Here is an 11,809-nt window from a genome sequence, read left to right on the forward strand (position 1 = left end):
ACAGTGAAGGATGAGAGAGGACCAGGCCTGGACTTTATTTTGTGTTTGTGCGTGACATTCGTCTGCGAGGGGCTGGCGCGATGTTTTGTCTTTATTTCATTATTAAAGCTCTGTTTGATTGTCCGCCGGTTCCCGTCTCCCCCTTTCTGAGATTGTGAAGTTTGTATGCCGTTACAGTAATATTGTGACTTTATTAAACGATCCTCTACGAAAATACAGTTTCACAGTGTTATCAATGTACTTTCAGGGAGGAACTTGTCAGCAAATCTACTTCACAGCACATCAGTGAAAGCAGTTGACAGTTACAGACGCGTGTTGGATCAGGGTCAGATCTGAATTCTGCAGGTAGGTAGATCTCCAGGAACAGGATTGTACAGACCTGTTATATTGGTAATGTATGATGGATTTTGTTTTTATTGCAGGTTTCCTGGGATGACCATTGAAGAGATCAGCACATCAGATGTTGGCCTGGACAGCTGTACCTACAGTACACCACACTGACTTCTTTGCATGGATAGCTGACTACTACTATTATGTTCTGTGAAGGTACACTGTAAACCCAAATGCTCAAAATAATTAAATTGATTGAGTAGCATAAACTTAATTTTCCAAAAAAGTTCTACTAACTCAAGTAGTTTGGGTTTGTGTGACTTTTTTTTTATAGTTTTTGAGTGATTTAAAATTATTATTTTTGAATAAGTGAAACAACTTGCTCATTAAGTAAGTGCCACTTAGGAGTATAATTTAACTTTTTTTTTTTATTTTTTTTTTTAGTTGTTTAAACATGATGTCTGCATATGACATTAGTCAACTTTAATCAACTTTAGTCAACTTTTAAAGTGTGTGTGTGTGTGTGTGGTGAAGCAATTTGTCATCTTTAATTAAATTATATACATATAAATAAGTTAAAATAAAAAAAAAAAACTTCATTCGACTAATGAAGCTTGGGTCTTCATGAATTCAGCTTTAAAAATGATTTTGCAAGAAAAATATTCAATTCAAATTTTACATACACAAACATTAATGTTAACACTAACCAGAACAGCTGTTTTAATGTGTGCACAAAATAGAATATTCTATTATATAATATATATATTTTATATATACAGTATTATATATAGAATGGGCCTTAAAAAAAATGCCAAAAACGTTTCCGTTGACGTAAGGGTCATTATTTTATTGGCTTACAAGGCTAACATGCTCCAAGGTCAGTGTGAGACTTTTGCGACGTTGCGGGAACGCGCAACGCTTGGATAACGTTTGCTTTGGTGCCACAAAATACTGCAGTGAGTGAGGAGGATCTCAGCTTCAAGCTGTCGGCAGTTATCACGGTAAGTGTTAAATGCATTTTAAACAGGGGCTTATCTAGTGAACAGTTGCAGCAGTTTATTCTAGAAAAAACTTTAAATAGCGTTCACCAGTTACGTATATTTACATTCAAAAGGAATGGATGTCTTGCAAGGAATAACTGGATGAAATAGGCCTGAAAAAAAAAAAAAACTATGAACGGCGAATGGGCGAAGCATATTACACATGAGCTAACTTATCATTTTCGAACGGATCATAGTCTATATTTCCGCTTGCACAACTTACGAGACAATTTAACTTTGCCTAACGTTCCATTTGTTTTATTTAAAGACATTAGGCGCTTAGATTGTTACGTCCACACATAACACGCGATTTAAAAATAAACATCCGTTGCTAATTTTGTCTGGTGTGCAAAAACACTATATAACTTGGAAAATATACTTTTCCCAATGTGTTGACGTGCCACTGATAGGCAAATTGGGGAGTTGGAGAGCACGTGCCATTGCAGAAATGTGCCTTGAAACCATCTGAACACTTTCATATATTTTAAGTCTAATATGGCAAAATGATGTAGACCTGTTACGCGTTCAAGTTTTTACTGATGACATCTGTTTTGACATATAAACACTGTGGTCCACAACTATCACATTCTGGCTTAATATTTAACAGCTGCAACTGTCTATTATATAGTAGTCCCCTTTAAGTTACATCAACATAACTTTTTTTTCAGATTTGTTTCATTACTGGATAAATAATTCCAATCTCTCACAAATTATTCAGTGAGAATTCATATTTAATGGTTACTTGTCGGCACCTATTGGCGTAACAACGTAATTGTTCCATGCAAATTGTGATCTTTCAGAATATAGATTGCAGTTTCAATCGAGATCTTTTAACAATTAATCGTGCAGCTCAAGTGGTAGCTGTATTCTCTGGTCATGATCATGTAATCTGTTTGTTGAATTGTACTCGGATAATTAAACTGTTTTTTTTTTTTTTGGAGCTATACACTTTCTAACATTAATTTTGTTTTTCTTTCAGGTTGTTGGCTTCAATATGATTTGGCAGTGTAAGTTGTGTTCAGCTTCTTTTACTGACAGACTGCAAATATTTAAGTACTACAGACTTCAGCATAGCCACTTTTCCAGTGTATGCCCCCTTCCATGCATCTACAATTATTGCATGTGTACATTTAAGACATTTAATAGTCTTAGAACTCATTTGGCAAGATGTCACACTCACCAATTTGGCAGTAGTGCAGAACACTGTCAGCAGTCTCTGTTGTTTAAATGCCCTTTATGCCCATTTCAGCAGCATTTTTCTGAATCTGTTGTCTTTTGCCATCTTAGAAGGCATTTAAGAAATCATGAAACAGTGGCTTGCCCATATAAGGATTGTAGCTTTACCACTAATGTGTACTCTACATTCAATTCTCATAAAAGTAGATCACACCAAGCAAGTGTTTCGTCAGACTTTCAAAATGACATTGTCAGTGAAGTTGTTCAACCCAGTATTCCTGCAGTTGATGGTGATTTGAATGAAGAACCTTCAGGCATAGATGAGGATCCAATGGGGGATGATGGTGTGTGTGACACTGACAAACTAAAACAACATCTCAGAATGAATTTATCTTCCTTATTTCTGAAGATGCAGGCAATCCTCCATGTCTCAAACACAGCTACCTAGGAAATAGTGGAGCATTTAAAGTCGTGGTCTAATGGTTAGAGAGTCGGACTCCCAATCGAAGGGTTGTGAGTTCGAGTCTCGGGCCGGCAGGAATTGTGGGTGGGGGGAGTGCATGTACAGTTCTCTCTCCACCTTCAATACCATGACTTAGGTGCCCTTGAGCAAGGCACCGAACCCTCCAACTGCTCCCCGGGCGCTGCAGCATTAATGGCTGCCCACTGCTCCGGGTGTGTGTTCACAGTGTGTGTGTGTTCACTGCTCTGTGTGTGTGCACTTCGGATGGGTTAAATGCAGAGCACGAATTCTGAGTATGGGTCACCATACTTGGCTGAATGTCACTTCACTTCACTTCACTTCAAATCAGGTCTGCTTCTTATCTCAGCCTTTGATCAAGGAGGAAATTAAAGATATATTGCAGAGAAATGGTTGCAATTTGGCAGAATCTGCACTGGATGAGGTTGTAAGTGGAGCTATGGACTCTAATGTTATATTTACTAGTACTTCTAATGGTGCAGAGTTATCCACATCGAAGTGCAGAAAAGTCTTTTTTGAGCACAGTTAGCCATGTGTAATGCCAGTTGAGTATCAGCTGGAGCAACTTGGACATTCCATAATGTATGTTCCTATCCTTCGAATGATTCAGGAGTTGTTTAAGAACACAGACATTTTAAAAATAATTACTGATCCAAATACCAATTCTGGTCAATATGCATCATGCTGCAATGGCTCTTATTTCCTTGAAAATGAATTATTTTCAACCGGTGATCTCATTTTACCACTCCAGCTATATATTGATGATCTTGAAATTGCCAACCGACTTGGCACATCACGTAAAATTCACAAACTTTGTGCTGTTTACTGGGCATTTGCCAATATGCCACCAAAACACAGATCAACTTTACACAATATACAGCTAGCATTGCTTGCAAAAGTGACAGACATCCATAAGCATGGGTATGCAGCTGTACTTGCTCCATTATTACGTGATGTTCATATTCTTGAACAGGATGGTGTCTTTATTGAAAGAGCTGATCGCAATGTCAAAGGTACCATCTTTTGTGTTTTTGCTGACAATCTAGCCGCCCATGGATTAAGTGGCTTTGTGGAGTCATTTAAAGAAGGCTATGTTTGCAGATTCTGCTTGGCCACAAGAGAACAGTTTAAAGCAACTTGAAGCCAGGCAGTTTTCTCAAAGAACCAAAGACAGCCATGACCTTCATGTACAAAACCTTCTGGAAAGTGACACTAGGTCCAACCATTTTGGTGTTAAAGCTAGTTGTGTCTTGCGTGACTCCCTGGATTACTTTCATCCAATCACAGGCTTTCCTCCAGATGTACTTCATGATCTTCTGGAAGGAATAGTTCCTGTGGAGCTTTCTCTCTGCATTAAGACTATGATCCAGATGAAGTACTTCACTTTAGAGTATTTGAACCAAAAGATTGCATCATTCCCATATCAGCACACTGATAAATTGGATAGACCTCATCCAATTCCCAAAACATTTTTGTCTCGACGAACGATAGGAGGGAATGGACATGAAAATGCAACTCTGCTCCGACTGCTTCCATTACTTGTAGGCAGTGTAGTACCAGAAGGTGATGGTGCATGGACAGTTTTGATGGAACTGAAAGAGGTAGTGCAGTTAGCATTATGCCCATCATTTACTGATGAAACCTTAGACTATTTTCAGTCCAAAATCAGTGATCATAAGCAAGTACTGCTGAAAACGTTCCCAGAGTTTAACCTTCGTCCTAAACATCACTACGTGGAGCATTACCCCACCATGATCAAGTGCTTTGGGCCCCTGGTGCATGTTTGGACAATGCGATTTGAGGCCAAACACCGTTTTTTTAAACGAGTGGTGCATGACGCTCAAAACTTCAAAAATATTTTGAAGACAATGGCAGTCAGACACCAACACATGATGGCATACCATTTTGCTGACCCATCATTTTTCAACCCTGAAACACAAGCGTCCAGTGTTGACTCTGTTCTGGTTTCAGCTCTACCAGAAATAGCTCAGCTACACATCAGAATACTAACAACTAGTGACACAGTCTACCAGACATCAAAGGTTACCATCAATGGCACAGACTATGTCTGTGGAATGTTTTTGTCTGTCGGAGAGAGTGGTGGACTACCTAGGTTTTGCAGAGTAGAACACATCTACCTTGTCAATAGCACCATTTCATTCCTTTGTTCTGATTGTGAGTCCTGGTTTTTAGAACATCTTGGATCCTATGAGCTGTCACCTTCACAGACAAGTCTGTCAATCCACCTAACATCTGACTTAAACGATTCAGTCCCTCTCTCTGCATACGAGGTAGAAGGCTCGCTTCTGTTGACACCCAAGAGAATCATACAAATAAAACAAGCCAGTGGTGAGTATTTTTCATGAATCAATTACTATTTTTATTACGGTGTTATCTAGCAGTATATAATCTGTGTATTTTAATAAGTATTTATACATGCCAATCTTTTGATTTCCATCAGCATAATGGCAGCTGTATCTCCATAATCCATGAGACTTCGTGTTGTTGAGCCAGACCGGGCTAGAAAATTAAAACTCAGTTCACGACCAGCCTCTGTTGATGCACTGATTGCTGTTATAAAAGAACAGCTGGAAATATACCTTGACTTCAGTTTAAAATATGAAGACCCCGACTTTGATGGAAAACTTATTTCCCTCTCTGACATTGATGAGTTGCCACAGAAAGCTGTTGTGCATGTGTCATTTGAGCAAGATTCCAGCTGGTGAAGATGGCCTTCACATATTTTTCCAATTCCCACATTCTCTTTTGACGTTGAACTGAAACTTTGGGAAGGTAATGCCGAATTTGAGAAGAACAACAAGCACCTTCAGTTAACAAGAGACATCAAACATGACATTTTAGAAAAGCTAGCATCTGTGATGTATGGCTACAAGGCTTATCCCAGTGATAAGGAGATAGCAATGGTAGCTGAGGCTCTTGTGGTAAAACATCCTTGCTTGAAAGAAGCAGGATCTCAGACTGGCTGGAATGGGTGAAAAAATAGCCTCAAATTTAAGATGGGGAACTATAGAAGCAAGATGAGAAGGGCTGGATGTCCAGAGATCACTGTAAATGCTGGAAAAAGAAGTGCAATGAATCCTGACAATGAATCTTCACATTCAAATATTAAAAGACCCAAACGAGCAGAAGTAAACTTTTTTGCCCAACTTTCCCCAAGGAGAAAATCCCTCAACTCTTGAACAGTTGAGACAGAAAATTGTTGATGAAATGAAGAAAGCTGAGAAGAACTTACCACTTATAAAAAAAGATGATGCAAACCACCTTTGCTCTTGCCCAGATATGCCCACCAGTAAAAGAGCTAATGGAACTCTGGCCTGCACTCAAAATGGAATCTGAGGTAATGTGGGGTAACACTGTTTGTCCTGTTATTGCTTTCTTGATAACATGTACCACATTCAGGGGCTGTTTTCTGTGAGGGGGTAGTAGATTAACCAGGTTCACATAATGAACATGGCTGTGTTCTCTGTCTGTCCTTGTTTTAAAATGTAGGTGTATGCAGAGTTCCAACGGATTACAAACGAGAACCTGCCCAAAATGGTAAATGGTAAATGGACTGCATTTATATAGCGCTTTCAACAGACCACATGGCCATCCAAAGCGCTTTACAATTTGCCTCACATTCACCCATTCATACACTCATTCACACACCGACTGCGGTGTCTGCCATTCAAGGCGCCATCCAGCTCGTCGGGAGTAGCTGCCCAACACATTTTACTCTGAGCTTGACCGATGAGCTTGATTGATTGATGACCCTGTTCAGACAGAAAGCATCCAGAACCGGGAAGACATCAGATACTTTAACTGAAATCCTAAGAATCCATGATGACCAGGTAAAAATATTGTTGTACATTTTAAAGGCTAAAACTTAATTAAAATATTAAAGTTTGAAAACGTTAGAAAATGTTGATGATTCAAATGAGCTTTGAACACTACAACTTGCCCTTTTTTTTTTTTTTTTGGTATTTGTATATCTGATTGTATTGTTTAAAATTTACAGTTTAGTTATGTACAGTTCTGTATTTATCATTATTGGAGTTTCATGACATACACACCAAACGTGTCACTGTTCTTCATGCTCTTCCCATGTATCTACGTGAGGACGTCTCTGGGTTTTTAAGGACCTGCATGGTGAGTATTTAAAAAAAGAACCCACTTGGCCCCTTTCACACTGAGGTTCTAGATAATACACGGGTAATGTGTCCTGGCAATTGTTCCTGGATCGTTAGATTTTGGTTCATTCACACTGCCAGTGATTTTACTGTATCTGTGTGTGCGTACACACAATCCATAAAGATCCCGTAAAGACACATGACATTACGATGTGACGTGTTTTGTTTCACTTAAGCTGGCGAACGATCTCAGCTTCAGAACGGATAGTGAGGAACTAACTGATCTCTGCTTCATTACAGTTTGCACATATTTTTTCGTCACAAACATTGATCTGCCTTTTTTTTGGGACCACCGTGCATTGTGAAAGGGTCTTTAGTCTAGCACACTACACATAAGTTATTTATTTACTATTATTATTATTTTATTTTTTATAAATTAGAGCAAATTGAATGGAAATTAACTGAATAGAAACGGTAAGTGCTTTTGAAAAATGGCTGAAGACTCAGCTGCTCAAATTAATAAAGGCAGGACATTCTACCATGATCTTATCTACAAATACTACTATTCTCATAAAGTCTGTAAATATGTCCAGTTCTAATAAACACATTTCAGGAAAAAAATATATTCAAAAATATGAGCAAAATGAAAGGCAGCCCTGTATAAATCTGGTATATGAGCCTGTGAATTTGTTATTTTGTAGTATAGGATTCATGCACCTGTAGTTTAGATTTTGAGAAAGTTTTGTTGTGTTTGTGAGAGAGAAAGAAACAAAATACAAGCTTGAAACTCCAAAAACATTTTCTTGATGATTTATTGAAGTATTCTCTACAAATACTAATTCCAATGTCACAAGTGCTCAATTTTGTTATAATAATGTACAAAGTGTCTCGATTGTACAGTAGATGTACTGTATGCAAATATAACAAAGGGACATTAACAACTGAATATTCAGGGGATGCAAACTTGTCACCTTTAAGTAAAAATTGACATTTTGAATCCAAAAATCATTTACATGTTTTGTGTAGATCCAAAGAGTTTTTAAAAGTGAATTAGTTACGCCACGAGAAACGTCGATTCTACATTGATTCTATGTCAGTTTGCCATCTGGGAAAGTTTTTTGTTGTTTATTTATTTATTTATTTTTTTGGCCTAGTTAGTTTTGCCTATGGCCCAATGACGCTACGATGAGCATTTACTGCTTTTTTAAAATGCGGGTCAGGAAGCGAGTCGGGTACAATATTTGATTTTTATTTTTTTGCGGTCCGAGTTGCGGACGGGTTAGTTGAAAACGTTGGTCGGGTGCGGGTTATTAATACATTGACCCGCGCATCACTGTCTACAATCACACCATTCATGCCTTTCGTTGTCTGAAGAAACTTTAACATTTTGTCCAATGTGTAAGCACTGCAGACAGCTCGCTTTTGTGAAGCTGAGCTCACGGAGTCTGACGACTCACAATCAGTGTCCACAGCAGACTCCTCAATATTACTAAACTCTGAGGCCAACTCCCTTGCAGTGGTGGCTCTTGTGTTTTAAAATAGAGGAGGCACATTTATTATGGGGATCCCAGCCTATTGTTATTATTATTATTTGCTTAACCACTTTAAAATGGTTTTCTGACTAGAAAACGTAAGGAAACTGACACACATACAGCAAGATAATATAAATTCACTTACATGTCCTATGACCTGAAACAAACATCCATCCCTTCTGTGAAGGTCAAAGAAAGCATTTCAACGCTGAAACAACGTCAGGTACCAGGGTTCAGTCAACGTTGAATTACCTTTCTATTTTGCTAATTGGATCAACATTGAAATCACGACGTTGATTCACCGTTGAAATCGTGACGTTGATGCACGGTTGAAATCACGACGTTGATTCACTGTTGAAATCCCGACGTTGAATTACCTTTCGATTTTGCAAATTGGATCAACGTTGAAATCGCGACGCTGTTTCACCGTCTTACCTGCATTACGGGTGAATTAGGGTCGTTCTGCAGACCTGGGATGAAAGCTGAATGAGGTGTTGATTTTGAAAAAGTTAATCAACGTTGATAACAAGACGTTGTTGCCCCGTCGTACCTTGCACCGTGTATAAATACACCTAGATCCTAGTTTGCATTTAGATCAACACTGTACATGCAAGGCTAAAAATCAAATGACTGGCAGCAATGGCTTTACAATCAACTTCAATAAACTAACACATGCTCAAAATTGTAAAACAGCAGTTTAATTTTGGAAACATACTGTATAAAACAGATGAAAATAATCCAAAACTTTATTATGCACAGTATACATGGAGGTATTGCTAAAACATGTAGTAGAACAATCCAAATACAATAATATTTAAAGGTTTTTGTAAAATAATTTGCATATAAATGCATACTTTTTGCAGCACTTGCAAGACAAACCCTTGTACCTTTATGACTGAAACCAGTGGATCTTTTATTTTGGTGGAAATCTACAGTTTCTCTCAAAAACATGTTTAAGTAATGTGTCTCATTACAAGAGATGTGTACATTTGTGCAATGAAAATGTGTTGCACAGTTCGAGAAGGGAACCTTCAACCAGTTGATTTCTAACGGGAACCCCCCCGGACTGTGTCTTCTTTACCGTGGGGAATGCAGAATGAGATTTCTACCAAAGGGGACTCTAAAATGTTAGAACCAGCAGCCAGCAGTGCTTCGGGTGATCCTTGAAAGTGTCCCAGCGCTAGGTCCTTTCTGACGCCGTCCCCTCCACTCTCTCCCACTTGTGTGCTTTCTGTACCATCCTGTATGAACATTTACATTTAATAATTTAACAGACGATTTTATCCCAAGCGACTTACAAATGAGAACAATAGAAGCAGTCAGGTCAACATGAGAACAACAACAGTATACAAGTGCCATGACAAGTCTCAGTTAGTCTAGTACAGAACGCATAGCCAGTTTTTTTTATTTATTTTTATATGAAAGACAAGAAAAGAAGGAAAGTGCTAGTATTAGTTGGTTAAGTTCTGGTGAAAAAGATGAGTCTTTAGATGTTTCTTGAAAATGAGTAAAGACTCAAAGCTGTACGAATTGAGATTGGGAGGTCATTCCACCAGCTGGACACAGTCCAGGAAAAAAGGTCAGGGAGAGTAATTTTGAATTTCTTTGGGATGGCACCACAAGGCGTCATTCACTTGCAGAGCGCAAACTTCTGGAGGGCACATAAGATTTAACCAGTGAGTTTAGGTATGTTCACAATGTTTCACAATAACTTTGATATTGTGAAAAATATTTAACTGAAAACTGAATACAAAATAAATCACACAATATTTTCACTTTACAGTTCAGCAACAGTGAGGTTGGAAACAAAGTGGACAACACTATTCATTAAACACTTATTTAATGTATTCAGATTAAAATGTACAATATTAACAAATTATTCACAAGCAGTGTTTTCAGAGCCCCCAGTTACACTGCTTTAATCAGAACACTAGCATTACAGTGTAGTAAAATAAGTAAAATCTAATTCAGTAAATTTTTATTAAACTAAGCAAAATCAAAACCTATCACAAAAGATCAATGAATCTCTACCAGAAGTGACAGTGCAGTGTAGCAGATGAACAATTTCTTACCAATGTTTCAAGAATAAGCTGGATCCTTAATGACTCTACAAGGGGAAAGAAGAAATGGTTTACTGAAAAGTTCTTAAAAAGCAGGATTTCATATTATACCATTTCTTTAAACCATTGGTTCTCAAACTTTTTATACCAAGTATCACTATAGAAAATATGTGTTATTAAATATAAAGTTCCACCATAATGACCAACATTAAATTTCAGCAGCGTAGTAGGCCAAACTATTCAGCTACAGCTCTACAGTTAAAAAATGAGGCAGTTTTATTCTAATAAGAATATTAATTGTTGTCAGACACTTTACCATGGTAAATACAGTTTGAACATTAACACTACACTGTGCTTACATACAGGTAAAAGAAAAAAGAGTTTAAATTAAAATGTAATTTTAAGTGCAATTATGTAACAAAAGTTACAAAACTGTACTGTGCATTAACTGTAACATACTTAAATGTGCAAAAAAAAACCTTACTCAAAGATTAAATTAAAATGTATTAACATTAATTAGTTTAATTTGATTCACAACAACTAGAGGGGGCCTGACACTTTGAGAACCATGGCTTTAAACAATCCTATTCATTTTCATTAATTCATTGAAATTGTACCGATATTTGCACATATGTTTCAGAAAACACTTTGAAATTATTATAAGAATAAAAAACATATATAACACACCTAATGCATGGGATTCATATCAGGAAAATGTGGAAAAATCTCAAGACAGATATTAACACATAGCTTGCAGCAACACATTACGTGAGCATCTAACTTGATCATCTGTGATAAAGCAATGCAAAAATACACACGGGTATTTATTCATCTGCAGGTTACATGTCCTTTAAGCTACCAAATTGTAAACTCTGGTTATACTTTACTATTTTCAAAAGATAATAAAGATAGCGATTTTCTTACCTCATTTTGCCAGTATGTTTGCAGGACCTCGCAGAACACATCTGACCCTTCTTGTGTTCACCGTTTTTGTTCTCCATTGACATGTCACGACTCAAATTCGCTCAAAATAAAAAATATTTACAGGCAAATATTAAAT

At 37.4% G+C, this 11,809-nt stretch overlaps 1 long non-coding RNA gene across 1 annotated transcript; it reads left to right on the forward strand.

Moving 5' to 3' along the window:
- The first annotated feature begins 1,149 nt into the window (after positions 1 to 1,149).
- Positions 1,150 to 5,724, forward strand: LOC132140285 (uncharacterized). Its single transcript, XR_009433758.1, has 4 exons — positions 1,150 to 1,331; positions 2,350 to 2,377; positions 5,221 to 5,376; positions 5,489 to 5,724. It is a non-coding gene; the product is annotated as an uncharacterized LOC132140285 (long non-coding RNA).
- Positions 5,725 to 11,809: the final 6,085 nt, after the last annotated feature.

The sequence above is a fragment of the Carassius carassius genome, chromosome 5 (assembly GCF_963082965.1).
Source record: "Carassius carassius chromosome 5, fCarCar2.1, whole genome shotgun sequence".
NCBI classification, from domain to species: Eukaryota; Metazoa; Chordata; class Actinopteri; order Cypriniformes; family Cyprinidae; genus Carassius; species Carassius carassius.